Source organism: Nannospalax galili, unplaced genomic scaffold (genome assembly GCF_000622305.1).
Source record: "Nannospalax galili isolate Female #2095 unplaced genomic scaffold, S.galili_v1.0 scaffold663, whole genome shotgun sequence".
Classification (NCBI taxonomy): domain Eukaryota; kingdom Metazoa; phylum Chordata; class Mammalia; order Rodentia; family Spalacidae; genus Nannospalax; species Nannospalax galili.
Window position 1 is genome coordinate 7,760,142 of NW_008351881.1, and position 22,388 is coordinate 7,782,529.

The window sequence follows — 22,388 nt, forward strand, 5'->3', positions numbered from 1 at the left end:
CACGTACGCCTATGTACGTCTAGAGGCCAGAGGACAACCTCAGTGTCATTCCCCAGGCGTCAACCATCTTTTTTGAGACAAAGACTCGCAGGAGCCTGAAGCTCTTATCAATTTGGCTAGGTGGGCCAGCCAGCTTCCCTAGGCATTTGCCTTTCTAGCTCTGGGTTTATAAGCATATATCACCACACCTGGCTTAAAACGCGGGTTGTGCAGATGAACTCAGGCCCTCCTGCTTTCTTAAAAAGCACTTTTCTTACTGAACTATCTCGCCATCCCAGAAAAACAATCCTCTTAAATGAATTTCATCAATTTTTTTCAAACTACATAAAAAACCTCTCTATTCTATAGCCCACACACCTGATCATTAGCCCACAAATACATTAGCCTCCTCCAGACCCTCTGAAGGGTCTCTGTCACAATGAGGAAAGTAGAGAGCATAGGAGTGAGTGTTGCTCAGGGTGTGGCTTCCTCCACAATAATGTGCAGCGAGTCTCCTGAAGGGACACAGGACCGGCTGGTTACCCTTGCTTCTGGCCTCTTCTGCCTCTGGCCTTCAGTTTGGTAACTCCTGGCTTCATCATAATCCCAACATGTTCTAACCTAAGTTTCATCATGAAAAGGCCATCGAGGTGGTCTCAGGCCACAGACTGACAGCCCATTATCATTCATCAGCTTAAAAGTAGAGGACTGAGCAGGATCCCACCAGTAAAGGGGGTGGCAACCATCTGATGCAGCCTAGTAGTGTTTTCTTAGAGGCTCTTTGTATAAAAATACTGTTAGGATCGGTTGGTAAGAAGACCTGGTCCTATTTGCTTTGGATTTCTAATGTTTATTTCACACCTACTTTGTTTGTTTATTTAAGATAAATCACATCCATAAAGAATCAATGTTGTATACTAAGGTACATTCACACACATTAAACATGCATACAGGCCACACAGCATAGAAACATACCAACGTGTGCTGGTGTTTCATCTCGCACAGTTGCTAGTGATGTTATCTCTAACCATCTTCAAAAAAGAGAAAAAAATCCTATTTGCAATATCATGTGCCATCTACTGTGTAATAAGTGAAATCCCATTTTAATGCACACTAAGTATAAGTTAAAATAATAACCTCATTGAAGAATGATTCTGAGTTTTTTAAGAGCAAATATATCAATAAAAAATTGAAGATTCACACTGCAAGACAGCATTTTGGAAATTTTTCTTTTGATTTCGTGCATTCCTATTAAATGTGCAAAAGGCAGTGTGGGTACCAGTCACTATTTCACAGGGTGCCAGTGACTGGCAGTGTATTGTGACCTGAAGAATTAGCCTTTTGAGTTCAGCCGTAAAATCCACAAGGATATCAAACAACGGTATTTTAGACACCAGTGCTTTCTCTGTTGCCTGATGAAAATTCACCCTTATGTTACACTCCAGAACACAGGAAAAATTATAGAAAGCTTTACTTTACCCACCCGTGTTCAATACCACCAGCTGATAAGATGTACACTTCGCATTTCTTTGACATTTCACAGTTTTCAGGTTGTTTACTGTGCATTATCTCAAAGCAACCTCCCACGAGCTCGGGGAGGTAAACCGATATCAAAGCCGGAAAGTACAAACAATTGGCTTGCCGATGAATATCCAAAAATTTCCCCCCAGATGGCTTGTGACTATAGCGAGTCTAATTGTCTCGAAGAAAGATGAGGAAAGATGAATGGAATCACATTTCCAAAGAATTCTGCAATTTCCCATTGCAGAGCTCTACAGTTCTCAGACGCAGCTCTGGAGCGAGGTGGTGCCTGTTTAACTCCCAGAAGGGTGAACCTCAAAAGAGGCGAGAGGTGAAGCGGACACAGGCCACACAACGGCCTGTATCATTTGACAGAAAATGAGGTAGAACCCAGGTCATATGCATGAAGCAGGCCATCTAAAGGTTCTGGGCAAGAGTCAAATTCTAGACTTCCGGTTTTGTAGAGCTGTGTCTCGTTCTCGCCTCCCTTGTTAGTGAAGTGCTTTTTATCAAGTTGCTAAGTCTCTGAGCTGAGGGCCTCATCTTCAGTGTGAGGCTGGTAATACCTATTTTATTGTGCTGTGCTGAAGATTGAACGAGATGATTTATATAAATTGCCTTCCCAAGTACCTGACAAACACCTGGCAAATAAGAGCCCCTCAAAAATCATTGGGGTTTCTTATCCTTAAAATCATAGTATTTAATGTTTAAAATTAAGCTAATGTGTAACGTTAGCCATTAGATCTTGTTAAGGATGAAAAAATGTTTCAGAAAGCTCTGCTTTTTAAGAAATCTGTTCTAATTTGAAATGGAATACACTAAATTTTTATAGTTTGCCAAATGAATGCAGTTTCTACAAAAATGTTTTTGTGAAATAAAAAAAAAAATCAATGTGGTCACAAAAGTCACCTTGAAAATGTTACAGTTCTATTAATTAACATAGCCTGTATGTTTTTTGAGCACCTACTAAGTGCTTGGATCTGAGCCTGAATATATTCCACTAGCCCCCTTGAGTGTGTCGTGAACTTCGCATTCACCAGGTGCCTCACCAGCTCCATCTTATTCATCCTCATGACAGGTTGGAGAGACAAGTAATGAGCGTGATTATCTGCACTCTACAGCTGGCTCTACAGCCTCGAGAGGAGCAGATTCATTTGCCAGAGGTCACCGAATCTACATTTCCCAGGATTCAGCCCTGTGCTCATAAACACACATATCCATTATGTATAACCTTGGAATATGAACATGGTATGTGAGGAGAAAAAGCCACTGGCTGAATAGTCATGGGGGGGCAACATTAAGACTTAGAACACTGAGAGATGAAAGAAGTTATTAAAACTGGGCATTATATGATAGGTTAAATCTGTCCTATGACAAGTCATGCTTAGTCAGTTGACAAAATAATAGTGATCATAACAAACAGTCATTGAGTCCTTTCCAATCTTCTGACTTTGCTAAGTATTCAAAGTGCAGTGAAGTTCAAACCACTGGGAGGTATTGAAATACACAGGATAGCTACATGTATCCCTCAGCAGAACTTCCCGTGGAAGAACTTCTGTACTGTTTCTCTACATCCTGCCTGTTCTGCACACTGCAGTGCAACAGGGAAATAGAATTCTCTTTTCCTGCCCTGTCTATTTTCATTGGTATATTTTCCTGTATCTGAATACATATCCTCAGCCTTTTAGAAGACTATATATTACACTATCACAAAATAACAGTCTCAGGGAATTGAAAAATGCCCAAAAGTAGTGACTGACATCATTCAGCCCTGTTGCACAAATATGTTACAGTTAAAGATGCTGCAGCAGCAGATATCTCTCTTTGTTGACTAGTATCTAAACTGGAAAATCAACACCAGCTTTCCCACAGATGGAAGAGATAGCCTCCCGAGAACACGACCCTTTGCTTCCAAAAAAGAGCTGGAAAAGAGGATAGGCAGGCGCTGTGTTTCCTTATCCTCTGATTAAATTAATAACCATCTAATCACTGCTTATTAAGATAGGAGTCGAAGGATACTTTTTCTACCAAAGTTTATGCATAGCATCTGTTATGCAAGTAAGTGAAAATAAATCATGGAAAATGGAATAAAAGTTGTTCCCGTATAAGAAATTATCTGAGAATACTGGTGTTACCACATCTTCCATACAGTTCCCAGTTATTTAAATATGGTATTATATACTTAAAATGGTATTATAAATGAAAATATATTACTAAAGAATAAAGTTATAAAAGATGTAAAGGAAAAAAGCATACCCTGCTGATGACAAAACTTGAAGTATTAAAAATGCAGCAACATTATTTACACAGTGTGAAATCATTTTCTTTCAGACTCGATCATCCTTATCATCGTGGTGATTTCAGTCAGGACTTGTCCTTAGAGTAGTTAGAATAAACCATATTCTTATTTTTTTAAGAACATTTTTATTATCCCAAAGAGAGGCAATTTTTAACACATTTTTCCAGAAATAACTTAAAGCAGGTTACGTAGAAATATATATACAATGAAGTTTAGGGGTGGAAAAGTAGGGATAAGAAATCAAAGACTAAAGCCGTGCATGGTGACACACGTCCTCAGTCCCAACACCTGGAAGGCAGAGCCCGGCAGATCTTTGTGAGTTCAAGGCCAGCCGGTCCACTAAGTGAGCTCCAGGCCAGCTGGGGTCGCAGGGAGACCTTGTCCCAAAAAGAACAAACAAAAAAAAATCAAAGACCAAAGGATTTGCCAACATGGGATCAACTCTGGTGGAATAATGAAGGATAAACCATATTCTTTACTTGTGTTATTAATTGAGATGGCTTAGCAGTCATGGTCATGTTACTATTCACCTATGAGTGTGGGGAAGCAGATCAGAAAGCCATACTGTCGCCTGCCCTTGGCTGACTGGCATGCCTGGAGCTGTAAGACCCTACGTTTACCAGCTTTCCAGAAGGCAGAACTCCACCAAAAGTCTTGAGTGCAGCTCCTTTAACACTGAGACACGGCTTTACTACCGAAAGAGAGAGAGAGGCTTACTGTCCATTGCATCTGAACAGAGCCTGGAAGGCAGTATGGGCCTAACCACTGTCAAATGAAACTTGCACTTCAGAGTCTCTTATACTGTAAATACAGCCAATCTACAGACACAGTATCTTGTGGAAACTACTTCATATGGCTATTAGTTGTGTGATTTTTTTAGTTCTGGTTATATTTCTGGGAACAAAATAAAATGTGAAGTGAAATAAATACTGGATTTTTATTTTTTTCAGACACACGTCTGCATGGCTAGCAGATCCCCAGAGCAGATGAAACCTGGGTGACTGGTCACTGGGTCTAGTCTACTCACTCCGCTGGGAGAGAGTTTTCTCAAATATCTTTTCAGCATATTAATTAGACTGCTTAGAAACTCTTGCTTATAGTACGATAAATTATATTTTTAAGAAAATATATTAATTTTAAGATTATCAGCTAAAAATAGACAATCATAAATTAAATACATCTCAGCTTCTCTAAGACTTTAGAAAAATATTTGCTTCAATAATAATCTTTTCAATGCAATTATCTATACATTGACATTTACACATAGTCAAACTATTTAATGAAAATTAAAATTGAGAACAAAGTACGAGCAATAAGACAGCTAAACAAATGAGTGATTTAATAACAGGGTCATTTTATTAACATTGTCTTAAATGGACTGATAAAATTATGTAAAGGTACTTGTTCCAACTTCTCAAAAAATATAAAAATTATTTTCTTTCAAGGAAAAAAATACATTATAGTTAAGTAGATTGACACATATTCAATAAAAAACTATCCCTTATACCTTTGCTAAAATAAGGTCTATGTCAGTTTTTGTCCTTGTACATCCAATTAATTTATTAATATCTAGAAAGAAAGAAAGAGTACACGAAGTTGTCAGAAAAAAGTGATGGGAAGATATGAGAGGTGTTTAAGGGGAGGGAGTGGGCATGGATTTGATCAAAACACCTTATATGTATGTACGAAATTCTCAGTGAAGTTTTTTTAAGTTAAAAAAAGATTTAATTACAAAGCAATGAAAAAAAATTTCAAGTTGCATAGATAAGTGATATTTTCAAATTAATTTTATGGATTAATATTTAAGTAATTAGCTTTCATGATTAAGGAAGACTTGTCCATGTTCTGGCCTGGTTCTGACAGGATCAAAGGATTAGATATGAAATTTGGAGAAAAAAATATGCCTGGTGCCTGCCTATCTGCTACCCTGAAGTTCCAAACACCTTACAAAGAAGTTTTAATAAATCTTACAGAGTTTTAACAGTACAAAATAGAACCAAAAGTCCTAAAACAGATGTTTGTTAGTTTTATTTGCCAGAGGTTTAAAAGGAAATATATAGTGTCTTTAATGAGCACTAATGAAATGGTGCTCTTTACGAGATTTGTCTTTAATACATTCTGAGTGGTATTTTAAAATAATGTGAAAGGTCGTCAACAGAACTCTAAATATAGCCAACTATCATTGACACTGCTCACATGATCATTCTCCTTGAAAGAAAACACATACAAAACTATCTAAAGAAGTAAAACATATAAGGCTCATCGTTTTAAAAAACTGCACGCATGTAGATGACCTTTAACACACACCTTAACACACATAGCACGTACCCACAAGAGTTTACGATTTCTGCACTTGTTTATTTTGAGCTGTCTCAATAAAATGTTTTTTCTCCCTCTGTTTTACTAAAACATGCCTATCTAGGAAGGAAAACAGATGTAGAATTGGACAACCATGTCTTGTTTGGTTTTTTTCCCTGTCAAGTAGCATTTATGATCATCATCACACAATAAGAGAATCTAAGTGAAGCTGACAGTGTCAGGAAGCAACTGTCGGGACACTTAACACTGCAGCTTTGGAATCCAGGGTTTGGTTACTAGAATTTCATTTAAGCCAAATAAGAATACAGTATCCTTTCTTATACAAAAACCCTGTAGTAATTATAAAAATGAAAGAATAAGTTTCATGCTAAGAAAAGAATCACAACCAACTACTTTATAAGAACCTTAACACACCATTAAAAATATTCCTTACACCAAAAACTGGGAAAATGTTCAAGCAGTCCCTGCTGCTTTCCCATTTCTTACTGCATTTTGCCAAATATAAGCAATAATTTAGTTTGATTAATTAGGTTTCCCACAAAGCACCTGTCATTCCAAGTTTATAATGACATATTAAATAATAATCTCTTAAACACTTCAGTCCCAAATTAACAAAGTCTATTTTGTCCTAACAAGAGACATACATGATTCATCTAACATAAACTCTAAATATGAAAGTAACATGTGCAAATATTTTTAGCTTGGCGTTTTATCACTGAACCTGTCTTTGTAATTGTCTGCATAAAATCACAATTAAGAATTAATCAATCAGCTTATACACAAAGTGTTCACAACATATTTCTCTTTGGGAGCTGACAACTCTCTAGAGTAAGATGAAATTGAATGACAAATTGGTGGTGAGTTTACTATACTTATATTGATCTGTTTTTGAGTAAACTTTCTTAGCACAAAAATTATTTTTCCCAACAGTAGATATTTCATTTAGTGAAAATATTGATTATTGATTCTTAGAACATCCTAAAATGGTAGTTTCAAGAGACAGAGTAACTATTAAAATATCACTACAAAGCCCTGATACAGTCATGGAAGGCAAGTCTTTCACATCAACATTTCATAACATCTTTTCCCAAATATTGATGGCATCTATATATACACACAGCACCAACACTTAATGGAGATACAACAGCCAGAAATGAAAGTCTACCACTACAGAGTTATAACACTTGTAAAATGTACTCCAACAGGCATAAAAAGGGGGGGGGGGGGGGGGGGGGGGGGGGGGGGGCCCTGGTGGGTTGGGATCCCATGAAACTGTCTTAGCCAGAAGAACCTGGGCCTTTCTTTTTCAAACAGAGTACTCAAAACAGCAACAAGTAGCAGCAAAGAAGCTTGCTGCTGCTCACAGTCTCGCACTAAAGAGAAAGCACAGGCGGACCGCAGCAGGCAGCGGAGCCTCTGCACGGAGAGCGCTCAGCATCGCAATCCACCTTTTGGGAAATTCAAACAAAAGCAAGAAGCCTAACAGTACCTTCTTGCCTAGCAGTACCAGAAGCCAGGGCTCATCGAAGGAGCGGCCTTCTGTCCCGGCACTGAGGATGGGCTGACCATCAGGGCAGCCATACCCCTCCCCACCTAGAAGAAAGTGCCCATTGTCTCCCACGGTACTGATTGTGAAAAGGGACTGTGCAGTAAGCAAAACTGTGGAAGCAAAAGAGCCACAGCAATCAAGACATAAACACAAGCGGCAAAAAAAAAAAAAAAAAAAGGTAAAGAGAAATGGCAAAAGAAAAACAATGTTCAGATGAACTAGCCGGGTGATGAACTTGATAGTCATATTAAATGCTGGCTGTGGAAGGGTTCCCCATTCATGTCACAGCTGCTGCATACAAGAGGCCATTGTCCACACACAGAAATCAGTGTATGGAAAGTTATCATGTAGACTTTTCCAATGTGAAAGGTTTTTCTTTCCCCAAACTATCGCTCTCATGCCAGAGTTGTGATTAAAGAAGTTGTAACCTCTCTTCCCAATAATACTTTTAAAGCTGAATCTTGGGCTTCATCAATGCACTGAAGTTTGGTGCTTTTTTCCCTCTTCTCCCCACATTTGCAGCTGGACAAATATGAGGGAGAAAACAGCAACAACAAACCCACACACATTTGCCTGAGCAAAGAAAAATAATGAACTGAATATGCATATCCTCATTAACTAAATTTAATTACGCTGAGTGGCATAGTAATCAGTGGTTGCTCCAGTTACAGGATTCATTGAAAGGGAGGTGGATTCCAAATTAAGGCGAAGCGTGGGGGACAGTCGCATACTGATGAGGGAGCTGCACACAACATGCTACAATACACTATCTAAATCATTATTCAGAGACGCCGAAGAAGTACATTACTCTGTTTTAAGACCAATGCAAGAACAATCAGGCGAGAAGGCTCCAGTCCCCTACCGACCGCCCCACGTCCATGCAGTTCACAGCAGCCAGGCTGGGGCTGGCTAGACTATTTGCATTTTTTTCTTTTTCTTTCTTTTTCTTCTTTTAAAGTGAACAAAAACTCACACAGCCTTTTAAAAAGAAGGCCCCTGCCCCTGCACACAATAGTGGGAAATCCTATCTAGTGCAGTGGTGTGCAGAACACCCCAGGCTCCCACAACTTGAGCTTGAACTTTCTGCAGGCAGCAAACTTTATAACACGTGCACGGAACAACAAAGGAGGAGCTCGGAGAAAGACGGGAGGGGGCATTCTGAGGGAGGGCAGAAAGGGGTTATCACGCCAAACTTACCATCCACCAGGTCCTGGCTGACATGTCATAGCATAGCTGCCATTTGATGGAGCTGTCCGATGTTTTCCCAGCCATTGCGCTGTCAGAGACCTTCATGAGAGGTAGCTCAATGGAAGGTAAGACACCTAATCGAGAAAACATCAGCAGTGGCTTGCTGGACTACATGTAGGCCAATCCTTATCACACTGCATCATGGGAAAAGCTCCTTCATTAGCAGGAGGAACTGCAACCTCACAGATAGAAAGACAAGGATCAGTTCTTTTGCCTTTTTTTTTTTTTTTTTTTTTTTTTTTTTTTTTTTTTTTTTTGGTCTAAAGGGATTGGTGAAAGTAGCTAGCGTTCTTTGTGTATCATGTGTACAAGAGTTAAGTATCTCGCAAGTGGGCGGCTAACTGCTTTGCTGGGCGATGCAGACTAAAGTTTATTTGCATTCTTCTCTGTTGTATATTGTTTGACATGGTCCATGGTCCTTGCTGAGCAGATGAAGGGAGGGGAAGGAAGGGGAGGAAAGGGGAGGGAGGAAGGGGAGGGAAAGGAGAAGGAGCTGTAATTGCTCAGAATTAATATCTTCCCCAACAAAGACATAACAGTTTCATTGACATAGTCAGAACATGGTTCAGATGTCACTGCACACAAGCATGGGGGGTGGTGAGCACGCACACACACACACATACACACAGTGGGACACACAGGTAGCAGCTGCAGCTGGATTCAGCTGAGGTTGCCAAAGGCTACAAACTCCATTCTCATGTTGGACACATGGAAGCAGTTTAACTCTTTGAAATCACTGTTCAAGAAAAGCCCGGCAGTCTGCAAGGGTAAATCAGCCTTGAGAACAGCCTTCCTGTCAGGAGAAAGCAGCCTTGTGTTCAGCTCCTTCTGAAGGTGGCCTAGGAACAGGGAAGACCTGAGTAAAATGTGTAAGGTGAGCGCTGAGTGTGCGCATGGTCTGACTCCAGACCTGGCTGCTCCTTTAGCCACCCGCTCCACTCTTAGAAGGGATCATTTCTATTTTCCTCTGGACTTAGAACGCGTTCTCCCAGTACGCACTCACAGAAGAGGGACTAACTCTTAGTAATAAAACCACTTGCTTCCAATTGCTCCCTCTCTTCCTTCCTCTTGAGTTCCCGAAGAATGAATACTACAGAGAAAATCTTCCAGAATCGGGACAATGTGGTTAGAAATCCAGGCCAGGTCGAGCTGACATATTTCTGCCCTTTCTTTTGCTAAAATACAGACAGGCAAGCACATCTCTGGCTGGTAGTTGCTGCCATCGAACCAGAGCCGGTACCGCTCACCACTAAGCCCAGGCAACCTCTTTGAGTTGACATTTTATCACCCTGCCTTCCCTGTGCCGAGCCTGTATTCACGGCAAGCCTTTTTAGGCTTAGGGTTTACTTAGGCTGGACACCATTTAAAGGGCCAAGCTCCTATTTGATTCAGTCAGAGAAAAGGGAAAAAGCTGCTGCAAGTTACCGGGTTTTCGATCCTCAGCGTTCGATGTGTGGGAGGCCGCAAAAGCAACTTGTTTGAGCCTGAACTTCAAGGATGAGGAGCAACTGCTGTTGAGGCTGAAGCCCAGTCCTTTGGGTATTTGTATATTCACTGGGGAGACACGTCAGCCACAGTCCCAGGTGGCCTGACTTGGGGCTGGCAGTGATGGGAGCCTGCCCTTCACAGAACCAGCCTAACCCAGCATCTGGGGCCCAGGAGGCTTCTGTGGCTGTCTCCTCCAGTAAGGTTTCTAATTCTCAGGCTGGAGAGTTGTTTGGGGGACTGGAATCCCTCACCCAGGCTTCTGCCTTTGAGGAATCCCATGGTCCTGAGGCCTTCCCCGCCTTTCTTCTTCCTTCTTTAAGTCTTATTTGAGATTTCCTTTGAGCAATGGTTGGGGAATAAGCCCCCTGGTGGTAATTACTGTTAGCCGTTTTAATTTTCAAGTACCCCAGCAACTATGCTGAATGTCTACTATTGCCAGACATTGCAGTGACCACTGGGAGATCCAGACACTAGAGAGGGCTAGTCCGAATTCACTCAGCTCACGGCTGTGCGCACCCAATGTCCTGGCAACCAGGAGGAGGTCCAGCTTCTTGGCAATAGCCAGGGGAGAGGTATGTCCAGATAGGGCTATCCAGGGGCTGGGAGCTTTGGGTGGGGAGGGGCGTTGGACAGCAACAGCTTGGGCCCAGGACCTGACTCGGTACTTCCAGAGCTCACTTGTAACGGAGCCTGACTGGTCATCCTGCAGTGAGCTCTGCCATGCCCACCTCTCTGGGGCTCCGAGTGGAAGGCCGACTCCCTTCTACCTTCCCTTCCGTGTTGCCTTTGCAGGGCTCGTTTAACGCAGAGGCTAACTTTGGGCAACAGCCTGAAAGCTTTGAGTCCATCCTTGCTTATGCCCTGCCTGGAATCCTTTGATAATCTTTGCAGGCTGCCCGACCAGCATGCAGTTGAAACTGCTGAGAGGGTCCCTTCTCACTGGCTCAGGAGGGATAGCCCCTTGATTATTTGGTGACAAATGGGGAATGATAAAAGATGACAAGAGAAACAAGGAGAAAGGCACAGCCAGTGGGAGAAAGGCTGCAGGCACTTTCAAACAAATGTGTGAGTTTGGGGGAACAATGGCCATCAGGATTGAAAGACCCATTGTCGCTTACACAGTTCGGAACATAATGAACAGGTAAATGGGGATTACCGGAAGAACCAAAGCTGGGACAGACTTGGAATCGGGGCTGGAATCCACCAGAGGCATCCAAGGCAACCATTCTCCACCTGAAGTCCAGGTATGTCTCTCTGGGAAACTTCTGAGCCTGCCAGTGCACAGGGCAGACTGGGGCTGCGGGGCCAGCTGGGCTCTAGGGAGAAGGCAGCTGTAAGTGGCTGCTTTACCTTAACCACTCTCACCAGATCCAGGTCTAAAGCCTAAACGGAATTTAAAAGCACAGCTTAAACTCTGAACACATTAATGATGGAGGACGTCTCGAAACAGTGGGAGCCATCACACCCCTAAAATGCACACACTCAGGTCTTTCTCTCTCAATTCCTTTCTCCACAGCATCTGCCCTGTATAAAGCCCCACTGTATCCACTCTAAAAGACTCTTCTTTGGGCTTTTTAAACCCTGCTTTCTCCAGTAACCTCCCGAACTTACAGGCCTCCTTTAGTAGGACAAAATGTTGGGAAAGCCCCATCTTTTACCCCAAGTGATGACCAGTTGTTGCTCAATCATACCATGAAAGTGTTTTGATTTCTGTCGCTGGAAATAAACTAGTGGTCAGTCTGGAGCTGCATTTAGGACACTGAGGTTTGCAGAGAGCCCCCCAACCCCCTTGTTTTCACAGCGCCACCTTCTCACGGCCTGTCCAATTCTGGCTGTAGGTAGCTCCAGTCATAGGGTTGGCACCCACTGCCACCACTAGTTGGCCTCTGACATTTCTCTTAATCTCAGCATCCATAACTTACCTCAAATTATGAAGCTTATAATTAAAGGAGAATGTAAGAGAAAGCAGATGAAAATATTGTGGGAGATAAATTGGAGAGAGAGAGAGAGAGAGGGAGAGAGAGGGAGAGAGAGAATATAAAGAGATATTGGAAGAAAAAGAGAGAGGTCAACAACAAGAAAGTGCAAAAGAAGCTGTTGTGGCATCTATGTGGCTCTTTGGAGGGCCTTAGGCCGCCTCTAGCCCACCCCAAATCCAGGACTGCTGCTGGCTTCTGTCCCTCCCCAGTGCAGCCATCAGCCTGGGAATTTGTTGTTTTAACTCAGCTCCACAGAGGGCAGCAGCTACAGCTAAAGGCTCTTGACCCCTGAAGGCTACAAATTTAGATGCTATTTGGAAATTCACTTAATTAAATTATTTTGTTGTGATTTAGTTTATTTTAGCTCTTTAACCCTGATGCTATTCTAATATATTCTACACTGAATGTGTGAGCCCTGCCTCATTAATGAGCTATATAAATATAGCAATAGATTACAGCATAGCACATGGATAAGAGTTCCTCTTTGGGTAATAGTCCTGGGTTATGGTCAGCCAAGTGTTGATTGGATGAGCGTGAGTAAGTTACTTGAACTTTGTGAACCTTGGGTCCTTTACCTAGAAAGGAGGGCTGGAGTTTTGGTGATACCATAGGATCCTGTGTGGATCTGTCTGTGGCCTTGGTGGGGCCAGCGATGATCTCATAGGTGCATGCTTACTTCCAGTCTCACCTTGATACCCACCTTTCCCCCTCACCTCAGGATTTAGGACAAGGCTCCCAGACATCTCAAAAGCAACCTTCCCTGACCCACTGGAGCGCTTAGATTCTATAATCACTTGAGGCAGGGTCCTGAAGGATCAGTGCTGGATGGAGAAGAGATGGGTCTTCTGTGTGGTCTGTTAGAACTGCCTGCCTCATCTCAAGTGCCAAGCCCATCCAAACAGACGGGGACCATCCTAGCCCTCTGCCTTATCTCCTTCTTGTTATGCTGTCTGCAGGGGGCAGCAGCGTTGGCCTCTCTTCGGGAAGGAAGTGGGATGGGTGGGTACCATGCTGTGGGTGGTGCCTCCCCACTGAGGAAGACTCAGCCTATCCACCCACCCAGCAACTGGTCTGGTAACGCTTCCCTCTGCCTCCTGGAGGCCTCATCTGACCTAGTCTGTCCCTAAGCACTTCCAAAGGAAGGCCGTGAGTTTGGTTCAGCATTTTGAACAAAAGGACATTTTGGAGACAAGTAGCAGATTTTTTTCTGTTCCAAATGAGTAGCAGATTCTTTTTTTTTTTTTTTTTTTACATACCCAAACAGGCGTGGAAGTAGCTCATTATGGAAGCAGAGTCTACAGCCGTGATGGGATCCACCTCTGGTTTCTCCTAGAGGCTGGTGTTTGTTTACAGACAAGAATAATTTAATTAAAACCAGGACCGACAGCCTGGCCTGAAATCAAAGAGTGTTCGCCTTAAGTTATACTAACTTTTCTCTACCAAGTCTTGGAAAAAAATTACCATGCTTTCTGAAAATAAGTGTTTGAAATGTTTTCTCTTTTGTATGGTTGCTTACAAAAATGTGTGGCAGCCATGGTAACTGTTATAGGAAGATTTTTCACTTTGACTCTGGGTTTTAGAAAAGGTTTCTAGCCAGGTATGGTGCCCACGCCTTTAATCCCAGTACTTGGTTTGCTGAGGCAGGTGGATCTTTGGGAGATAGAGGCCAATCTGGTCTAAATAGAGAGTTCCAGGCCTGCAGGGGTTATAGGAAGACCCTATCTCAAAATAAATAAATAAATATGTTAAAAAACCCCAACGTAAAAATAAAAAAAGTTTAGTAGATCACATGATTCCATTTTTGATAAATAAGCCAACCAGATCTATATATTCCTTTATGTCTGGAAACAATCTTAGAAGTATATAGACTCAATTATAAATATTTTTTGCCATTTGTCTGTCTTGAGCCAGGGTCTCACAGTATAGTCCTGGCTGGTCCAGAACTTGCTATATAGACTAGGCTGGCCTTCATCTTGTGGCCATCCTCCTGCTACCTCCCAGGTGCTAAGATTATAGGCATGTAACATTGTATGTGGCTCAATTATAAATGCATTTGTGCTCTTTGAAATACTATAATGTTCATGCATTGAATCTATAAGCAAAACCAAAAAGTTGCACAAATGTTACCTCAGACCTCCTGATATCCCCACCACCACCCCAGTTTCCTATGAATCTACACTGAGCACAAATGGTTCTTAGGCTTTTCAACTTCATGAGGTTGCAAAGGCAATGTGCACTCAGTAGAAACTGCTTCAGGTCTGAAGTTTGATTTTTTTTTTTTTCCAAGCTAGTACTACGTGGCACTACTCCGGATACGGTAGCCATGAAATCAGGGGGGTGAACACTGATACCACAGAGCACAGTGCTACTAGGGTGAGGTTGGTAGGGCGCCGTATTCAATGCATTTTCAACCCAGGGCACTTTCTGTTCCCCATGGCTTTATCAGGACACAATCTTAGCCTAAGCCAAGGAGCATCTGTATTTCACAGCAAAAAAGTTGGGGGCTAAGTAAATAAACACTTTTCCATGCCACGTGTTGGACTTTGAACAGTAAAGCTAGTAACAGACTTGTCTAGCGGGCTGCAGTAGGAAAAGGCAGGTGACCATAATCACGTTCTCCCATCCTACAGAAAGGAGAAAGCAGAGAAAAAGGTAAAACACAAAGCAGGGTGAAGGCAGGAGTAATAGTATACCGCCATGCTGCTGTCCTGATGGGACAAGTCTGGCCAAGAGATAGGTGGGTTTCACAAATTAAGGCTCATGAAGCTGCCCAGGAAGGCTGGGGCATGCAAACACAGAACAACCACAACCGGATATGGATGCGAGCCTTCTGGGCCTTGATGGAAGGCCCTGAGCTATGAAAATTCATACGAATTAACAAAGGCAGCTACAGAGTCCTTAAAGACCATGTAAAAGCCTCCAACCCTTACAGCAGGGTTATCTCTCTGAGGCTGACATTGGAAAAATCTCCCCAGTGCCACAAACACCCTCACTGTACCCTTTCTCTAATCTTTCCCACACAAAGTGTAAGACAAGTAAAATTTGATACTAATGAACCCAGGGAAACGTCACCAGGAAAAGAAAGCTCTCAAAGGTAGGCCGACATCTGGAGAGTGTGAAGGACGGAATTAAAGAGAGAAGGAAGGCCGTATTGAAGCACTTTATGTTTCACTTGCTTTTGCCTGTCAGAGAGGAATTGATTACAATAAAATTTCCACTCACTGAGCAGTCATCATCTGCCTGCCAAGCATTCATTACTTATTTACTGCATGCCAGGTATTGGTACTAGAAGAAATCTCATGTTCCTTGTCCCGAAGGAACTCAATGTTTCACAGAGGAGGGAGAGGTAAAACCATTAACCACCTATTCACACAAATAAATGCAAGAGACCATTCATGGGGTGCTTAAAAGGAGCAATGTCATGAGAAGGTTGGCAAAGTTAGGAAAATTGGGCAAGGCTTCACAGAAGGGGCAGCTAAGGGGAAAGATTAACATGATTTCTCAGACAGCCCTCAGGGGAAACTGAGCATCTTCATTTTGCAGTTGAGCAATTTGCCTCAGAGTGAGTGCTGGAGCTTCGAAATCCCACCATCATTCCAGTAGGCCACCTACTTTAACCTCAGAAGTAATCATATACCTCATCTCTGGTTTTCTTAGAGTCAGCAGGAGGGCAGCCATGTTCTAGACTGGAAGATGTGGCAAGAGCACACCCTCAGCTCATCAGATTTAAGGAGGGGATAACAGGGCTAGAAGTTTCTGCTGTGGGTCCTTTAGCACCTCCTTTGACAATGCACTCAAAGGGACTCCGACCTCTGGAGATGCACTCCTGCCTCTGCTTACAAGATCTCAGTAGAGGTTGATTGTGAAACCGTTTTTCACAGCAATGTGAGTAATGAGTTTTTGCAAATGTGTCTGCCAATCTAATCTATATGCCTGTTAAGACAGAACAATTCGAATGCCCTGAAAAGATCCTGTTGTCTCCAGATATACCTCCCTCAACTTGAATCACTGTTTTTATTTCTACCACCATATTCTACACCTTTTCTAGAAATTCATGCAACTAGAATCATATAACACCTGCTCATTTGTGTCTGGTTTTCTACTCAACATGTTTTTCTGAGATATATCTGTGTTATTGCTCATTAGTCGTTTGATAAACATACTGATAATTATATCATAATCTGTTTATCCAGTGTCTGCTGACAGACATATGGGTTGCTTCTAGATTTTGGGTATAATGAGAATTGCTATTGTATTAGTTACTTTTCTGATGCTGTAATAAAGCATCATGACCAAGGCAACTTATAAAACGAAGACTTTATTTGGCTCATTCAAAAAGAGAAACACAAATCCGGCTCTTAGTTAGCAAGAAGGTCAGCACCGTGGCTCTACGGCTTTGATGCTTGCTCCAGCAGCTCCATCTGTTCCTCTCCTGCCAGCGCTGGAGTCACTGGACAGCCTTGCCCACATGTCTTCTTCTTTTTTCTTTTCTTTTTTTTTTTAAGACAGGGTTTCCACTAGCCCCAGCTGGCCTATAATACATTATGTAGACCAGGCTGGCCTCAAACTCACAGAGATCCACCTGCCTCTGCCTCCCAAGTGCTGGGATTAAAGGCATGTGCCACCAAGTTGTTCCTTTTTATCTCCTAATGTTAATTTTGGAATGCTAATCTTTCATTATTGTCACGAACTCCATGTACATTATTGTTTTTATATATTATACATTGTTGGCTAATATTTGTTGGTTTTCTTGTCTGTGGTATTCTTTTCTTAGAGCAGTCATCTGTTCCTGAGATCCATGTAGTGCTTGCCTAATTAGATCAGTGAGGAAATGTTCTTTCCCTCCCTATTTTCTGAAAAAGGTTGTGTGGGAGTGTTATTTCTCCCTTAAAAGTGAGAGAACTCAAGTTCCAGCCTGGAGAGGAAGAAACAGAAGCCAGTTCCAAACAGGAAGCCAGATGAAAGTCGAGCATGTCTACCCTTGGGACAAGCCCACAGCCTTCACAAGCCTCAAACAGACATAGGTTTCTCCAGCAGAAGGGTCAGAAGTGGAGTGAATTCCCATTTTGTCTCACTGACTCAGAGGGCAGTGGCTTTGTATCTTCATGAGAGAACAGTGTTAAAACTAAAGATTCCGGAAGCCTGAGGGCAGAAAACACACAAGTGCAGGAGCATCGGTCTGGCCTGCCATAGCCCCTGGGTGAGGGAAGGCCCAGAGGGGCAGCTGTGGAGAGCAGGAGGGCCTGACACTGACGAGCTGAAGGGCACAGGTGGCAAGAGGGAGGAGCGGACTAGGAGGCGTGCAGGGAGAGACAGCCCCACCTTTGTTCGACAGAACAGATCTTGTCAACTGAGAGGGAACCTGGAGTTTGATAGCTTTGAGCCTAAGACCAAGGGGTAGGTCAAATTCTGGAGCTAACTATCTGTTGTTCAGGGTTTCAGAGCCCAAGAACTCTGAAGTTCCAGGGGTGAACTTGATACCCACAGCTACATCCCTCCAGCAGGGCAGTGAATACAAAGGAGGTCTTACAAGCATGGAAACAGGTCCTCCACCTGCGCTAATCACAGTGCTGTGGTTACTTCCCACAGCCCACACGCACTTGGAAGATACCCACCAGCTGGAACATTAGCCAGTTCTGGGGTAAAATAACTTGAAGTGTCTGGAAGGTGAGAGAAGGTGCCCAACTCACAGATCTCAAAGCTAAGTATGGTCAGCAGAGGCCCCTGATAAACAAACAAGGAAAATTACAGCTGTGAAGACATCTTGTCCAGTGAAGATTCAGCAACAGCATTAACTGTAAGAAAGGCAAGAGTTCACAAGTTCAGGTAGCCCTCTCCACCCTCCTTCATAAACTGAGGCTCCAATAGTCAAAGACTCAGAAAGAAGCTACTCTAAGGCCACCTCATGGTTCTTTTTTCTCCTTGATGGTGGTGATCACCCTCTTTTTTCCCTTACTACATGTTTATCGGGATTTTTAACTCATTGTACTTATTAAATGTTTTTATTTGTATTTCCCATTTGGAGGCAGTACTTTTTTCTTTTCCTTTAGTCCCTTTGTTTTGCTTCCTAGTTCCCTACCCTTCTCATCTATACATTTAGTAGTATTTTGACTTTACTTTAAAAAAATTACATTCTATTTATGTATTGTGTGTGCACATATGTGTGTGTGCACATGGCAGTCAGAGGACAACTTGCTGGATGGAGTCAGTTATCTCTTCCCACCATGTAGGTCTCAGGGTTCAAACTCAGTCAGACTTGGCAGCAAGTACCCATACCCACTGAGCCATCTCACCAGCCTCAGCTTTTTCTTTTGAGACAGGGTCTAATATAGCCCAGGCAGGTCTCATATTTATGACGTAGCCAAGGATGACCCAGAACTTCTGACTTTCTGCCTTCACTTCCTGAGTTCTGCCGTTACAAGTATGCATGACCACACCAAGTTTTACATGGTGTTTGGGACTGAATCTGGGGCCTCGTGCATATGCTCTATCATCTGAACAACAGCCTCACTCTATTTAACTTTCAAAATACCCTGTTTTGAGATGATTGCTCAGTGGTTAAGAGTGCTTGCTGCACTTCCAGAGGACCCATGTTTGGTTCCCAGCACCTCTAAATGGGCAGCTCACAGACCTCTGCAACTCCAGCTCCAGGGGATCCAGTGCCCTCCTCTGGCCTCCTCAGGCACCTGCACACATGTGGCACACACACACACACACACACATAAAAATAGACCTTAAAAAATACAAATACTCTATTTCTTATTCTTTCTGTTACATTTATATAATTTTGGTTTTGAACATTTTCATTGTTGGAAAATCCCTTGGGGGTTTTCCTTTGTTCCATTTTTCTAATCGCTTATTCTTTTATGCCTTTCCTCAACTTCTTCTCCTTATTTAGCACTGATCCCCTCCAGCTCTCCACTTCCTCTGTCTCCTTCTTTGCTTCATTCGTTTACCATTTCCACACTTGCCCTAAATAGTTTTTGAATTCACAGCACATCGTACAGTACTTTGCCCCTTTCAGTTTTATGGTTCCTGATGATGTATGAATGGACTGTGATTGACTTAAGTGAAGTGCTATATCCCATATGATGATGCTGCTACCACAGCAGTTTGCTCTCTCTTTGCCTAGTAGTGCTATGTATTGAGTGCTCAATGGAGACAGCATGCACAAGACCCATGCAAGCTCAAACCAGACAAAAACCCAGTGTAGAACCTGGGAAATAAGAAGCCCAACCTTAGCTGAGGGACTATTGGCAGCTGATCACTGCTAGGTGAGGAAGAGTTGGTCTTCTTTAAGGGAGAGACACTAGGTAGGTTGACCAGGTTCCAGTGGGTGGATTCACACCAAAGAACATTTAGGGACACAAACTTGACTCAGTAGGCCTTAGCATATGACAGAATACATGAAGTCCAGCAGGGGGCTATGGCAGAGGTGCAGATAGGGGAGGGTCTAAATATGAGCAAGATGTATTGTATGAAATGCATCAAAATTCAATAAAAAAAATAGACTGCTCAATAAACCCAGAAGTGATGCCCAAAGCAACAGATACACAGATTGTAACAGAAACACAAGAAACACAAAAAAGCTCTAGGGAGGCAGAGGCAGGCGGTTCTGTGAGTTCAAGGTGAGCTTGGTCCAGGCCAGCTGGGCTATGGGAGACAGACTCAGAAAAAATCAATTTATGTTCTCCCTCATATGTGGCTCCTAGCACCAAATCCTTTTAAATTCTAGGTTCTTTTAATAAGATGATGCTATACAGCAGTCCCTTCTGCATGAAGTAACTACCATCATCACAACTTCAGCTGAGCCTGACCACTAAACATAGTCACAATTGGGCTTGTTGACAGTAGTGTTCATTCATTAAAGGAGGGCCATGCAGGGTCACTAGACCCTCACCTGAGTATCCAGCCACTCTTCCCAGCCAACTAGTCCAGCCTTGGAAGACAAAAGAAAAATGAGGAAGAACCCAATAGAGAGATGCTTTTGGAAGCCCTTGTCAAGAAACTCCAATGGACTCTCATATGAACATTTGAAAATTACCCTGTTCTGACTTTTTTCTAGTTCCCTGTCTAGAACTTGTAATGCTAGTTACTCTTGCCTTTACTTCTCCTTCACATCTCCTATTCATGATTCAAGGACTTTCTTCTCCCTTGTGCAATTTGTGAGTCTTTTAGTTAGACCCACTGAAGGGGTATTCCAATTGCCTCACCCTGAGTCCCTGTTCAGCACTGAAGAAGCCAGAGCGGTCTGCATCCTGATTCCCTATTGGCAATTTGGGTAGCCCCTTCAGAGGATGGTGTGATAAGAATAAGAGGTAAGAATTAGCTAAGAATTAGCTATGCAGTTAGAGTAAAAAGACCCCAAAGAAAAGTAGCCAGTTTCTTGGCTGAAACTCACAGTGTCCTTGGGCCTCTTAGCAACGTACTCTGTTCCAAAGGCCAAAAATGTCAAAAGTATTTGGGAGCTTGTATCTAGATCCAAATATCCTCTTCTGGCATCCTCAGGCACTGCATGCATATGATGCACATAGATACACATGAATTTTAAAAATAAATAAATAAATAAAAATAGCTTTTACAGTTTAAAAAAAAGGCCAAAAAATCATAATTCCTCAACTACTAAATTCAAAGGTCCTGGAATAAGTAAAATTTCCACTTTCCTGCAAAAATGATCAATGAGGGACAAAGAGTTGGTTCAGCAGGTAAAGGTGCTTGCTCAAGCTTGATGGCCTGAGTTTTATCTCTAGAACTCACGTGGTAAGAGAGACTTAGCTTTTACAGTTTAAAAAAAAGGCCAAAAAATCATAATTCCTCAACTACTAAATTCAAAGGTCCTGGAATAAGTAAAATTTCCACTTTCCTGCAAAAATGATCAATGAGGGACAAAGAGTTGGTTCAGCAGGTAAAGGTGCTTGCTCAAGCTTGATGGCCTGAGTTTTATCTCTAGAACTCACGTGGTAAGAGAGACTTGATTCCCACAAGTTGTCCTCTGACATCCACATACAAGCTGTAGCATGCTTGTGTGGGGCCCCTTTCACACACAAAATAAACAAATGTAAAAAGAGAGGATGATCCATGACCTGAAAGAAGACACGAAGAAGCAGACTGTGATCCCAAACCCCAGGACAGTCAGTAGTGTAGAGAAAAAAGTTGTAATATGGATGAGAAAATTAGCAATGTGAATAAAGACAGAAGCAATACAGAAAAAAATTCCGGAAAGAAATTGAGATTTTTGAAAGAAAAAAACCCACCAAATATAAATGTTGGAAATGAAAAACAATCAAATAAAAAGAACAGTGAAAACCATCACCAATGAATTTGATCAGAGATGAAGATCAATGTTTAAAAAATACTGCACTCACAGGAAGACTCATTGTTTTTGCTACTAACACTGTGATGTTGGCGCATGCATCTCTAATCTGTATGTATCTGATTATTACTAGTCATAATCGTTTGCACTCAGATCTTCGGTGCCTGTGTATGTTTATAAAGTCATCGGGTAGATTTCAATGGTAATGTTCATCACCTCTACTAATTAACATAAAGTAAACTTTATGCTTCCTCCTCAAATATAATACATTTTTAAATTTGTTAATTTCTTTATATTTTAGAATGAAATGCAAATCTCTTTTGAGGGTTAAAAATTCCTTCAATTTTATGTCTTACAGAGCTTATACTGAGTTCACTATTGTATAACTGTATTGATTCAACAGCGAACCTAAAAATTTTATAGCCACTTTTGAAGGAGCTGTGTCTTTGCTCTGGAAACTGTTAGTGGGCATGCTAAAGCTGTAATGATATGCTTCTTCTGAAAAAAATGTACATCTGAAAAGTGTGAATTTTACTCTGTGAAAATTGGATTTCAATAAAATGTTAATAATACTTAAAAAAATACTGCACTCAAATATCAATACTGAAAAAAAAAGTGAGAATGACCACAATGTCCAAGAACTCTGAGATATGAGCAAAAGACCAAACCTAAGACCCATGAAATAGAAAAAGG